General features: G+C 39.3%; 1 protein-coding gene across 1 annotated transcript in view; it reads right to left on the reverse strand.

Moving 5' to 3' along the window:
- The window catches only part of LOC110851519 (ets DNA-binding protein pokkuri), a 63011-nt gene extending 53962 nt beyond the window's left edge, over positions 1-9049 (reverse strand). The window contains exon 1 of the mRNA XM_035852593.1: positions 7957-9049. The gene's annotated coding sequence lies outside the window, so the exon portion shown is untranslated. The remainder of the gene's footprint in view (positions 1-7956) is intronic.
- Positions 9050-14758: the final 5709 nt, after the last annotated feature.

Raw genomic sequence — 14758 nt, forward strand, 5'->3', positions numbered from 1 at the left:
TTGGCGAAATGTAGTCGTGAAATGAAGTGGAACCCATATCATCACCACGAAAACTCATAGAACACATGAAACTACTTATTACTGCCCCGTTAGAGTCACATTAAAATGCCACCAGACACTAATCAGCCACAAATAAAGGGGTGGATTCGTTATTATTATTATTTCTTACTCACTCCACATCCGACTTTATCGTGGCATGGAATCATCGTCCTAGCTGCTGCTGCTGCTGTTACAAGGATGAATCGATGAGCGTGGTGGCAACTCGTGGTGCAGTAGGAGTAGCAAAAATAAGAGAAAGCACTCTTGATCATACCACAGTTGGTGCATGTACGCCATGCTATTTCTTAATGGGAAATGTAAGCAATCAAAACTGAAAACATATAATTCACCGGGTGGCAGCAACAAGAGCTAATCCACCTGGGAACACTATCAACATATTTGAACTGACACATTAGCCAACGTCAATGGCACCCTAAAAATAACTCCCGGTACGTTTTAGATAGAAAGATATGAGAAAAATGGGACGTTTTATTATTAGCTGGGCAAAGAATGTTTTCCAAATGGAAAAGAGGACTCTTCTTTCTCGATCCTCCTCGTCGTCGTCGTCCTCGTCTTGGTTCTTCTCACAGGTTTCTTCATCCAACTCGGGGAATGTACATATCAAATCCATGTGCCTAACTGACTTACGTCTTCGTACTATAAAGCGGGCAGTGATAAATGTGGGTGATGCGGGTAACACGACAGCCAACACACCGACACTCGTTGCTTGTGCAATAATCACAGCTACTCAGTCGGATATGAACATACGTTACGTTACGTTACGATAATGTGTAGTAAGTAACTTTTCCAAAAAGAGTGTACGTACGCCAAAGTATTCTCTTGAACAAGAGTTAGGATACTTTCGTTTATAATGATCAATTATGTCGAAATGGTTGAATTTCATGAAAATATTAGGTTCAACTAAGCATGTTGGAATTATGTATTTCGCTAACCGAAATAGGTAGAAAAATGCCCAGCTATGATGCATAATTTAGGTATTACTTAAAAAAATGAAGGCTTACCAAATAATAAATGACCAGAGCGAGTAGAGTTTTCAATGGTTTGTAGTTGACACAAATGTCGGATTTGGTAGGCAAGGAAGTACAATTTACAAGGAAGAGCTACTTATTTCGTAGCTAGGAGCTAATAATAGTTTATGTTTGTATTTAATAAACTATCGTGGTTTTTAAATAATCAGGAAGGACACAATGCTTCCAATGACAATCAATTCGCCGTATAGGTTACGACAACCCACGACAGCCCAACATCTTGACCGAAAGGTTTACAATCGTAATGCTTACGATTGCGGCTCTTACTCTGTGACTGTAACAATTATGAAACAATTACTGGAGCGATTTAGAGGACAATGGCAGATGAATAAGTAAGTTCAGAGCGTATGTCGAGAGTCTGTCATACCCAACCGTTTGTTCGGATTTCCTATTTGTATCACATTGAATTGTGCAAACCTTTTGTTTCACAAATACTGTACAATAAACAATACTGTATTTGTACCATGGGTCAATTCCGTGAAATAAGTGTGTAAGTAGATTAATGGGCGGTCAACGTACTAATAATTTAGAGCAGCAAAACAGCATAGCCCGGCCAGACTTACAATTATTCTGTTGAAAAGGGGCTTCATTTCTTCATTTCTGCACGATGGTTTCATAAGCAATGTCCTCCGACCACCACCGCCGTCACCACCGATTAAGTTTAAAGCGACAAAACATTTCCATGTTATAGCTTTCATGACAATTTGCCTAAAAATTTTAAGAATGTCATGTCCACAAATTTTACACTGTTTGAACAAGAAGGTAAATAATACCTTTAGTCGTGAAACAGCTATTAGTAAATAGGGTATGCATGTAGCCTGGTGTGGCGTATAAGGTAATTACACATGGAAATGTAATTAGTTGTTCTATAGCTCTATTCCTCTTGGTGGTGGAAACGATCACATTTCTTTGGAAAATTTGAACCGCTCCACGATGTCAAAGCGAATAAGAGCCCAGTCAACAGCTACTTTATTAACCGGAGAGAAGCAAATACACCATTTATCAACCGTCATTTTACACAGCACAACATGTTATTTTACTCTCCCGTATCGGGAAAGGTGGGCAAATATGTAAGCAACCAAACCTTGTCCAAAACAAGGAACCACCAACCAAAGTGTATGCACGTTCGTCGTAGAGAGACTAAAATTAGAATTTTATAGTGCTACTTCACATGCCACCGGAAATATCGTGGTAACCTAAAATATGTACAAATTTGACGAAAGCAGGTTTGAAAACGTGGAAAGAAAGCTCATTCGCTCTTGTTCCGCATGCTAGTATCACGTAATAATGGGATGTTGGGCTGGACAAAACACTTTTCTTTTATAAATTACATTTTATTTTTAGACTCCAATTTTGAGGCTGCAATTCCCCACTTCCTACACACCCACGCATTTCTGGACGCGCATACCTTTCGTCATGAAATTGTATGTAAATAAATAAAATCATAAAACCCTATGCTTTTTCGTTGTTTGGATTAGTGAGACTTATTTTCTGCATTGTCTCCCATTAGTGCATGCATATTTGCTCTTTGGATTCGTGCGTAGACAGACAGTTGAAGTAAGCTAAATCGGATTGATGTTTCAAAACTAAATTAATGGGAAGCCGCTCATCTCTTCATCTTTCTTGCATAAAAGCAAGTTACTGACTAACTGCAGAGCTGTTACGCCTCGTGTGAGAGCCGAAGGCCGAGGAAATACTGCCAAAAAGAGAAGAAGAATAATAATGCCACGAGAGAGGTACATATAGTCTTCTGCCCTAAATAACCACGGAAGCGTTCACCAACTGTTCCGGTTTTTACCCATTTTGCAACTGTCTCCACTCATTCTGCTGAAAAAGAAACAAAGCAAAAGGATTGAAACGTTCCAAATTCTCAAACTTGTACATACACAACAAAAAACCCAAGCCGACCAGCCACCATATTTACGATTTCAGCTTCACGATGACAGGCGTTGAGTATTATGTTGGAAATGGCTAAATCCCAGCCGCGCACCACGACTAATAAGTTATTACTACTACGTACGTACGTACTCACACTATCGCATAGCAGACTTTTACCAGTTGTAGTAGTAAATTGTAATCGTACAGCACCCTTAAAGAACTCAATGAACAACATAAAATCAAAGAGGAGTAGGAAATGTAGCACACTGAAAAAAACTATACGAGCGCTTTCTCATCATTATAAGATGACGCCCCATTAATGTTGCTCTTCAAAGATAAGACTCTTCCAGCTTCATCACACGCATTGTTGCATTTTTCTCCATCGTGTGTGTACTTGTGAGCAGGAGGGGACGGGAAAAAACAGGAAAAACGAAACATAAGTAAGCGAAACATGAGTATAGAACTGTTTATAGGATAGAATACCAATTTCTGTCAGGGTACTAGATACTGGCGTAAATTTTCTTTCCGCTTTTTCCTCACTTTTTCAGATTTATGCCCAGCAATCTTGTATTCATGGCAGTAAGTTGAGTACGTTGCTCAACTTTTATTATAGGAGCCAATACCAATACATTTTTTAACATAGTTGTGAAACGCACAGGAAAGTTGCTTAGTTCCTTCTTCCAGCACAAGCCAGGCAAAGTCTATACCGGAAGTGAAAAAGCAGCCCAAAACCAACTCCGGAGGGAAAACTGCTCCACTACTACTGTTTCCATGCTCCATGCTATTGATGCAAAATTTTACTTGACTTTGTACGACCTGCTTACACTGAGCAAGTTTATGTACGTTTTTCAGCCAGCTTATTTACATTCTCTTGCATAATTTGGGATTTGCGCAGTTTGACATTATGGTCCTTCCTCCTGCTGTTGCAGATATAACTTTCAGACATCCCAGAGTAGGAAGGAAGGAAGGAAGCGAGGCGAGGAGGAAGTTGGGGAATATGGATGCTGAATGAGATACGACATCTTATCGTAGTGCAGTTTGAACGGAAGGAAACTCAATTTTATCCATGATGAGGATGATGCGATATGGGTTGCATGCACCGTGTCGCAACAAAACTGGCAGCAAAATCATCGCCACAGGATTGTGTCATCATCATCATGTTTATCATCATCATATTTATGGAGCCATTACGAGACACTGCTTCCTCCACTGTGATTATGCATATAAGGCTTAAGGATTATTTATTTCAGCCAAAATTATTAATAATGGATGGATTAAGGTGATAAGTAGTGCAGCTAATTAATTACGATATTAGTGACTTTTGTTGTATAACTTTGACAGAATAACTAACTTTTGCAAACCCAGCACTTAATACACGGTTGCGTAACGTGTTATTCTTGAGAAATATAATAAGTCGAGTTAGGTAACAGGAAGGAATCGGAGTTTATATATTATTAGAAAGTAAGTGTGCAATTGTTGACATTTAACCGGAGGAGAGTATCGGAGAGCTACAGCTAATCAGTTGCAAAACCCTTACGTAACATGAACTCCTTGTGCACAAAGACGATGAAAAGATAAGAGGGCAGCCATTTGAGTTTTGTAATTATGATTAAATCTTTGGACACAAAGAAAGGTCAGACGATGTTCATTTAGCTCCACTTCCGTTCATTAACAACGAGGGGTTTCTAATCCATCACTCTCCAATAAATTCAATACTGTACAAGAGCAGTCTGCTGTTCTTTGATTTATTTCCTAAAATTACACCGTGCGGATTCTTGCGATCTTTGATCAGAAAGTGAAGGTAGGTAAATAGCGAGCATAAATCCATTGGAAACTCTGCTGGAAGTGATTGTCCGTCCGTTGTAGAGGGGCTGATAGAGCTGACATGGAGAAATCTTGGGGTCTTTTGACAGACAACCTGAGCACAGCATGACGTCTCCTCCAAAGATTGGAAAAGCCATTAGGGTTCCTGTTTCCATCAATTTTCGGATACAAAACAAAGTACAATGCTCAATAATCTGGGAGCGACTACACAGGTAAAAGGACTCGTACGTATGTACGGACCATGGTCTTACACATGGACGAGAAGTACTCTATCGTTCTTAGGAAGGTGGGCTCTACTCCTTAAAGTAACAAATAGCATACATGCGGCCGATAATGTCTAAGAGATGAACTTCTCTCTCTACTTCTTAGGTAATGCAAGTTGTCTGCCAGTTCATTGTATGTTCCAAACTGCTTGGGAACGAGAGATGGGAAATTGTGGGACAAAGAGTGAACTGGAGAATGTGGGTTGATCACGAAGCATTCAATTTATTGTTAGAAATATGAAAGGTGGGTTGATCTGGAGATTTTTGGATAAGATAATACCATTTTTCGTAATGTTGGACAAATTTGACGCTATTCTGACTTGAACCCGGTTCGTGTGTAATGAATAACAAGCCATGGTCGATCCCGTTTCGTCATCGTGGCACTGAACTTGACACTACGACTTAATACAAAAAGTATGTGCATATGTACATAAAGGTGAGCACGGTGAGAGGTGAAAACCCCAAAGCAATTGTCATCTGAGCGGAGAATAAGGCGAAACTGCCAGTGTCATTCTTCTTCTCTGAGATACAGCGTTGAAATTTCGTATTAATTATGTTGAGATTTATAAACAACCCGAGGCAGTGTGAAGTGCGAATTCTTTTTGTGTTTGACTTTGGTCAATATCCGCTTGTGCACGGATTCTACTGAGAAAGTAAAGAAATGTGGCAGTCATGCACTTGTAATGTTTAGCTTGTTTTAGCAGGTTGACCACATCGTCGCCCCCGCCGAGTGATCATTCCATGTAAACAAATGCTTAGCTTTCCACTACCTAATCTTAAATGAGGACTTTGACAAATTCATTATTTCTGCTACTAACATGCGTACATATGTAGGTAACATATTCGCATAAAGCGAGAATGAGACCAAAAAGTGCTTCAACTTCACCTCATAATTTGCAATTCATCTTTGAATCGGGACATGATGCGTAAATAAATATCTTATCGTTAGTCTGAGAAGCATTTTCTAAGAAAATATGAAATTTTCCTAGTCAATATTTCATAAATTTGGCAAATTCAAAAATCTTCCCAACTATAGGTAATTATTAATATCATTTCCAAAGTCACTCTAATTTTCTCTAACATCTCAATCAATCGCCCCAAAGAAATAATCCACTACCCGAAGAATAAAAAGAACATGCACCACCTGACTGACTGAGCTGTATGCATGTAGTTTGACGAGATCTTCCAAATTATCCAGACAGGAAACGAGCAGTGCGCCCAATTTTTACCTTGCCGCAAGAGCAACTCCTTCACGATGATATGAACCTATTCTGCCGTGTGATCACAAAAAACGAGCTCGACATTTAGTACAAGATTTCAAATAATGTATGATACACGGTGGTTAAGGAAAATGCTGCTTCGAACATGATAATAATAGCTGGGCCTCTTGACATGCATTTCATTTCAATTGTGGGATGGAGAAATGGACAAGCAAAGAGTGAGTAGCAAGTAGTTGAGTGAGGATCATCTTCTTGGTCTCGTAAGGAAATTAAAGCGAGGGAGGGAGGGCAGCAGACCTTAAACTTGTTCATTCTTATTTCATTTCATGGCCACAACAATCAACATCAACAAAGGAACTTTTTAATGTAATGGTACCACTACCAGCAAGAAGAAGAGGAAGGGTAATGCCGTGACACGAACACACGAAGACCAAATTGACCAAGACAATAAGGGGAGATGTGCGTAGTTGATGTACGTGGATCTGTACATACGATACTGTAAAACATCCGAGGCGGCATCAATTTCATATTTATTTTCCACTTCTCCTCTTCCTAAACGCTATCCCTTCCGGATCAGAATTTTAATTATAACACTTTTACTTTGACCATAACACAAGTTTCGAAAAGTTTAGACGCTGAGGAAAAACTCATTTTGACTCTGAAGGGAAAAACTTAACAAAATTTATCTAGAGACTTTTCTCTCTAAAGAAATTGAGAACTCTACTGGATGGCTGAACACACCACTCTATATCCCAGCACCACATTTTGTTCTTTGAAATAAAAGAAGTCGGCCACCCAAAAGTGTAATGTAGACTGACTGACTGTCTTTCCGTTCTTCTTTAGTTTAGCTCCGAGTTGTGAGAATTTTAGCCTGGAAGAGAAGAACGCAGGGTACCCTTCCTTCTCCATGTATAAATACTTAACAGTCGTCGTCGTCTTTCCATCTTCTTCCGTCCTCCTCTTTTTTAAGCTTCTCAATTCCAAAAGTGGTGTAATGTAAATAAAATGGAAGACGTACATAGTGGAAGGTGATCAAGTCTCATCATCATCATTATTGCTATTACAATGCTCAGAATCCTACACCAGTGGAGCAATAAAAGGTTCAAAATCGCTATCCCCTTCGTCTTCTTTTCCTCTCTCAAACAAGATGATCAGACAAAGAGGAAAGAATGGGGGATGGGAAATGAAATCAGTTTAGTTGGTCTGTCTCGGTCTCAACTAATAAAAAACACATTTTTTATGTGCTCACCTCACACATACATGAGTAGATAGATAGGCAGTCGTCTATTAATAGAGCCCACAAATTTGGATGGAGCATTTATCTGCTCTAATTTCCTCCCTTATTAAGACAATTATATGTGTTGCCCTTGTCTGCCTACCTTCCTATCAAGTATTGACAAAAAATATCCTACCAACTACTCACTGAAGAGATGGAGAATCTGTGGGAAAGTTGTACTTCAGCCGTTATTGCTCTTGCACCTGTTCCATTTGCATTCCAATGATCAAGTGTTTTTAGTCAGTGACGTGATTTGATCACATTATTACAAGAAATATACACTAATGCAGGTAGGAAAAAATGCTATGTATCTTATACGTATGTACATCCAGATAGGCAATTAAGTGGTGCATAATAATAAAAGCCGAAATCATGTCCTGGAAAAAATAATTGTAAAAATATTTTACCTTTTTTTTTACTATGAACTCAATCCGACTCCGATGATATACATATTCTGCTTTTTGCCTCACTTTTAAGTAGTATCTCTGTTTTAAATAACGGACTCGAGGTAATTTCCGACCACTGGAAATCCAATTTCCATACAATTTTATTCGAACCGAAGCATGTACAGTTTTGCGAATATTTTTGTATGAGCGAGGAGGAAGTGAAAGTGGAACAGTGAGTTTTGTATTGATTTTTACACCCGGAATTCTCGCTCCCTTTCACCAGCTGATGCGCGTAACGTTTGTTCTTCTCTCGTGCAACGTTCCAACGTCAGGTATTCACTCACTCACTTGACGCAAAAGTCTTTTTTGCATGTCACGCTACTTTTCGTTCCTTCTTCCTTCCGTCCCTCACTCACTCACTCACTCCTTCACTCCTTCACCACTTGTGTACTTATGTGCTGAGGCAGCGGTGAGGCAATAATGTGCGAGAGAGGAGTGTGGTGAAAGCTCTCTGGGTTATGCAATCACTGAATTCCATGAGTGAAAGTGTTTTTGTTTTGGGTTTCCATTTTCCATCCACCACGACTTTTCACTCAGCCGAGTTGTTTATTACTTTCATGCAACTTTTCACTTTTGGGGGATGAGTTTGGGCAAATTTTATGCCCTTTTTATCTTTTACTACTGCCAACCGTTTCACCTTCCCACTTCCGGACGGATATGGATACGTCTTACTCGTCGAAAGTAATGTAATTGGGGCGATGGATTTATGTATGAGATTGTCGCTGCCAAATTGGAGGATTCCTCTTAAAATTGTTGGTTTGATTGGAGAGGATTGCTTGCTTGATTTTATTTTGAAAAATCGATCTGATAGGCTAGGATCTTGTTTAGCACGCGGGCTGCTGGTAAAATGGAGGCTGTTGCAATCGTATTTGCATGGCGGTGTTGTTCCTTTGGTTTATAAGTGCAAAACCAGATTTCCCAAATCCTGTTCCAGATTCCGAGAAGCAGAGTCTGGAACTTGGCTGTGCGATTCTGATGGATTACTACGGAGAGCGAGGAAAGTGGACGCCTATGGAAAACTGGTGGAAAACTGCTCGGTCTTGCGGTATCCTCTGGGTTACTTGACGGCTTTGCTCCAACAAACTGGCTGAGAGTTTCATGTCTCACGAGCTATCATCCATCCGTTCCTTGGTTGTTGGGCAGGGGCGCATGTATGTATTCATTCCCTGGAACTATATCATTGGAACTTCTGTGAAATGGAACTAGGTAACTTTTTTTATCTACTCCCTCACTTTCTTCCCAGCAATCCTCCTCTCATCTGCAGAGATACAGGACACGCTGCTTTTCGTGAAGACATGTACATGTGTATGTACGTGTGTGATATGGACATGAGAGAAGAAATCATGCCACTTTTCGTACCTCAATTGTAATGTGAAGAGTTCGCGAGGCAAGTGAATCGTATCGTATATGCCTTTTTGTATTTTGGCGTTATATTTTCAGACGAAAGAATACATAAGTTCTGGAAAATATATTTGTTTATAGGCTTTAAATTTATGGGCTGTGTCTCTGTTGCTGAATTGTTAAAATACCACTACCCGAGTCAATTTTCTGTTGTGCTTGCTGCTAAAACTGGATTTACAATCGTTGAATCTGAAAAATCGAATTTCTGTCATGAAAATCTAGGAGTGAAATAATAGCGACCCCACGCTTTACAAGGGCAGGGCGTCATTGAATGGGGGACAACTATGGATTCCTTGATTCTGAACCTGCTTTTATGTACTGCGAACATCGGGTCAAGTCATAATATTTTCAATGGAAATGAAACCAATATCTGGTCAAAGAGTTGGAATATGCATGACAAAAGTTGGTAATAAATTGGCAGGTAGGTAGGTTAAAAAACAATAATAATTTAAGAATTTTTTAACGAGTGATTTAAGGAATACGTTAGATACCAGCTGTCCATACCAGAAAGTGATGCATCAATATGGCAGGGTATAAAAATGGAATACGAAATAGTTGATGGCATTTATGACCTATGTATTATGGCCATTGGTAGATCCACATCCAATAAATATTTGATTTCTCGAATGAATAACCAAAACGAACCACGTATCACATTTCCAGTTGTCCATTGGCTTCTACTTCTTTTGTCTTAACAATTTCAGAACGACGACCCACCGACCGGAAGACTGTGAAGGAATCGATATTCATCATCTATTCTCCATAGGTTGAATTTAAATGGCAACCGAACTAGAGTTTATTTTTGCTATTATTACAAATGTATTTGTCTCACTTTTACCCATTCCTCTACAAGATATGTAACCATGCATTTCTTTCCACTTTATGGAAGTTCGTTAACAGGAACTATTTTATATTTACAAATGTCAAAGTGAATTAAAAATCTGAGATGAAGACAAAACATACATAACGACGACAGAATATGTCTACGGATTTATTTTGCAAATTAAACCCAGTTCTAAAAAATATATGAAAGTGGATTTAAAAAATCTGTAAAACATAAATAAACTCGCTTTCCTCGTTTCCACTTTTCTCTCCTTGTCAAAAAGTGCATGCCGTTTTTCTCAGCTTTTTTTATTAGTTAGATGGACGGAAAGGTTATTTGTGCATTTTCTCTTGGTTTATATTAATGCAGTAAATAAGGAGCTTAGAGATGGAACAATTTTGTAAATACTTCTTTTGTAAAAAAAACAAGTGTGGTGGGTAGGAACAAGGTTTTTCCGCAGTTTGTGTGAAACTACATGCTACTGCGCCTTGGTAAAATTTCGGTAAAAGTAAGTTTTTCTAACCCCGAGTCGAGATAATAAACATTATAGCGGAAGTAAGTGGGTGCAAGAGATGCAAATCTCGAGTCTTGTGAATGTGCATGACAACTGCAACTCATAACAAGATAATATTTCACCCACAGAGATTTAGCAATAGGGAATACGGTGGCACACACATGCAGAGCACACAACTGCACACACCTCAACCTTTCAGCAGAGCTTTCACTCCTCCACACCAGCTAAAAAAGCAGATAAGAAGAGAGCAGAGGAAGCCGGATTTGCCAACTTAAGACTGAGAAACAGAGCCAAATGCTAGTCATAAATTTCACACAGGCCTCTTTTCATCTCAAAGGAAGAAGTGATGGTTGTTTGGTTTGTTGGTTGCGATTCCGTATTTTCCTTCCTTCCTCCGTGTCCGTGTGGATGTAAAACTCGTCCTTTTCAGAAATAGACATCCACTTCAGAGTGTGAGAATGAGCCTCATTTGCGATCTTGCTTGTCGGTCGGGGGCTGTGGTGGCTGGCTGGTTAATTGATCAGGAGTTGATGAAGTACGTGGTAGGTCGGTGTTCGGGATTATGAAATGTTTTCCAAGTGCATGCGAATCAGAATTAATCGAGTGACGGAAACCAAATTTATGTCGACAGCTTTTAAGTGTAGAAACTTATTCCAATTTCAAAGGAGCACAGGATTCGTGACAGAAAAATGTGGACAATTCTCTCTCTCTCTGTCGATTTTGGTTATCATCCAAAGAAAGGGAAGCACTTGTGGGAGAGAAGAAAGTAAGAGCTTCAAGGAGTGGGATATCGTAAAGCAGACTTCTTTTACAATACGCATTTAGTATCAATCTCTCAAAGTGGAGTAATTAAATAAATCTCATCCCAGCAAAATTTGTCACGTTGGAACTTTCATTCTGATATTGAGTGTCAACTAGAATCAAAAAAATGTGTAGAGCAAAGTGTCATCACGTCATTTTCACTTGGGATGTTGCACTAAAAATTAAATGCCTTAAGTGGGAACGACTTTGGTGGAAATGGTGAAATATGCAACTGCACTTTTAAATGTCACAGCGAATTGATGTGTATCTTCTTAACGGTTTGAAAACATTCCTTCGCTTTTTTAAGAAATCGGAGCTTGCGATCCATTGATGACAAAGTTATTTAGGTTCAAATCTATATCACGCATACTGTTCACATACTCACAACCATGCAGGGTTTTAGTCCGTATAAATCCATTCATGTTCATCAGAGCGGACTAAACACCTTTTTTTATAGTATAGGAAAGTTATCTGTGTCACCTGGAACCTCAGTCGTCGTATATGTCGATTGTATCATTAGAATCCATTATTATTATTACGAATAATGTCATTCGCTCCCTCTCGCTCTCCACCAAAGCCAAAGTTTCCTTTTATTTCCCAACATATTTTTGTCCTTCGAAGAAGGTCGCCGAGAGTGAGGTGAAGAAAGATGACTTTGAACGTGGAGAATTTCTTGTGGGGTTCAAGGCTCATTTCGACCCACCCACTTCTCTCCGAGTGAGAATGGGTGAGCTTCTTTTTTCAATTTTATTTATTACGTGAGCTGGACTGGAACACGTCTTATTACGGAGTGCACATGATTTTTTTGGACCAGCAGATTCTGCGTGTAATAAGGTAGAAAATAATACGTAATGCAAGTGAGACAGGTTGCAGAGAGGTCGGGCTTGGATTCGTTTCACTCAAAATTAAATTTCAACGGCTTTCTAATTGTGACAGTTTACTTACCTGCATCGTTTGTAGTGGGGATATCCACCATAATATGCTTAGATTAACATGGTACTTGAGATAAGGGCGTTGGGAAGATGGAAATATGTCTTTTCTCCCCAGTTCCGATGCTGTGAGCATATATCCAGCCAGACATACAGACGGAAATTATACGCCCAAAGACGAATAATGACAAAAATCAGTAGTGCACAACACAAAGTCACGCTTTGAAAGTGAAGCGTTAATAATGTGTGTTTAGCAGAGCCGAGTAATTTTATATGTATGCTGAATTTTTTTTCCACAATCTTCCAGCGCAATTCTACACTATAAAAAATCATAAAAAATAATTATAGATGACTATGTACAACGTAATAGTGAAGCGATATCAAGTTATCAGCGTGATCTGTTTTGCAATTAGGATGTCTCATTTTGCTCAAAGTATAATTAAAAATATCACATTATGAAAAGTAGATGACCGTTGAGTTGAAGTCTACTGTCCAGCGTAATAAAAGTGCCAGTTTAAACGGACCGACGAGCTTAAACTGGAATAATGGAGAGGACAACGTGGATTAAAATGGATGAGACATGAGAGTGGAATATAATGTTGCTGTTGTTTGATATATGTGGCTGAGAACTGGCCTCCTGCTCATCTTGTCAGTTTCAGTAGTTGCGTCGTCGTCGTCGTCGTCGTCGTTGTAATTTCTTGTTGGCTGTGAGATTTTGTGTGGACTGGAGCTGGACCACTGAACCAACTCACTTCCTTTCATTTTCCTTCAGCGACCGGAAATTCCTAAGCAGTGGAGCAGAAACTTTATTTTTTGTGCTCGTCCTTCTTCTACTCCTCCTTCTCCTCCTTTATTACAATAGGAATAGGAACTCTGATGACGATGATGAGTATAATAATGCCAGCAACCAAAACATTTCTTCAACCACCGACCGACCGACCCAAGGTGGAGGATTGGAGAACAGGATTAGAAATCTGCTACGTAAACCATGAAGATTGAGGAGTCCCTGGTTTCTTGTCCCCTTCTTACTCGTAGTACTCTGAGGATTGGTCTCACACATTGTCCCTAAACCGTACCCTTCCCGACGGCCTCTCATACTTCCCACTTAACATGAACTTAACCACTTCATGACTTTGTACCTAAGTACTCCAAATACGTTGGATATACATGGACTTACTTTCAGGCGGGGTAGACGTGACGGTTTGTCCAACACTGATTAAAAGTAGGGCACAAACTTGGAGATTTCCGACCATTGCAAATTGCTAAAGTTGAGACTTGGTCGAGTAAAAGGGGGACCAACCAACGAGACTCGACTAACAATATAGTTTGTAGGGGACGATTTTGATTATAAGGGAAATGAGAGCTTGCATTAGAATTGTAATTGGACTGATGGTAGGAAGAAGTTCGGAAGTTTTGCAATCTCCAATCCAATAATTCTTAGTATTTGGCATGAAAAATACAAGAGGCCAAAATCAAATTCATGATAAAAACTTAACTTTTTCTGCACTATAAATTTCCAAAATTTCTTGTTTCTATAAAAAATGGTAGCCGTGATACGTTTTTTGTACCGTATCATAAAAGTCATTAATATGGGTTGGTATTACCAACTTGGTAATAGGAGAAGATGAGAGTGATCATCAGTTTCATGATGACGACAGGGTTACCGACAGCCGATGGAAGATTTGTGGGATATATTTAGACAAGAATTCCTTGCAATGTCAATGTCAATGTTGCTCTGACTCGAAACTCTTATTATTATTGCTTCGTTGGTGTCGTTTTCTTGTTCCATTCCTGTCGAATATCTTGTGTGCAGTCTCATTTACTAACTTGCTCACTTTTTCCGAACACTAATTTTGTTTGGGTTACAACTCTGTGTTTGGATAAGTGTCGGAGCCAACAGAGAATTCACAATTGCACAATTGCAGACATTCCAATTTCTCTGTGTGATGTTTCATTTCACAACAATTTTTAAAGGATGTATTATTTTGCACGAGAAATAGGAGCATTTTGCAGCATCTTGGTGAATTTATTTATTTCACACAAGTGATACCCACTCGATCCTGAATTTGTTTAGCCAGTAGCTCTGCACAGGGTTCATGCAAGTACATGCAAGTATCTAGGAAAGGCAAAGGGAAGAAAAAAAGCCACAGAATTGTAATTTAAACCTCTCATCCTCACCAGTTTTCGATGCACACAGTGTTGTTGGATATTAGTCAAATATATCTATTGGTTTTCCAGTGGAGTCAAATATCCAACTTCATGTCGGGTCCCGTAAAAGAAACTGGGGTAGGAAAG

Source organism: Folsomia candida, unplaced genomic scaffold (genome assembly GCF_002217175.1).
Source record: "Folsomia candida strain VU population unplaced genomic scaffold, ASM221717v1 Fcan01_Sc006, whole genome shotgun sequence".
Lineage (NCBI taxonomy): Eukaryota > Metazoa > Arthropoda > Collembola > Entomobryomorpha > Isotomidae > Folsomia > Folsomia candida.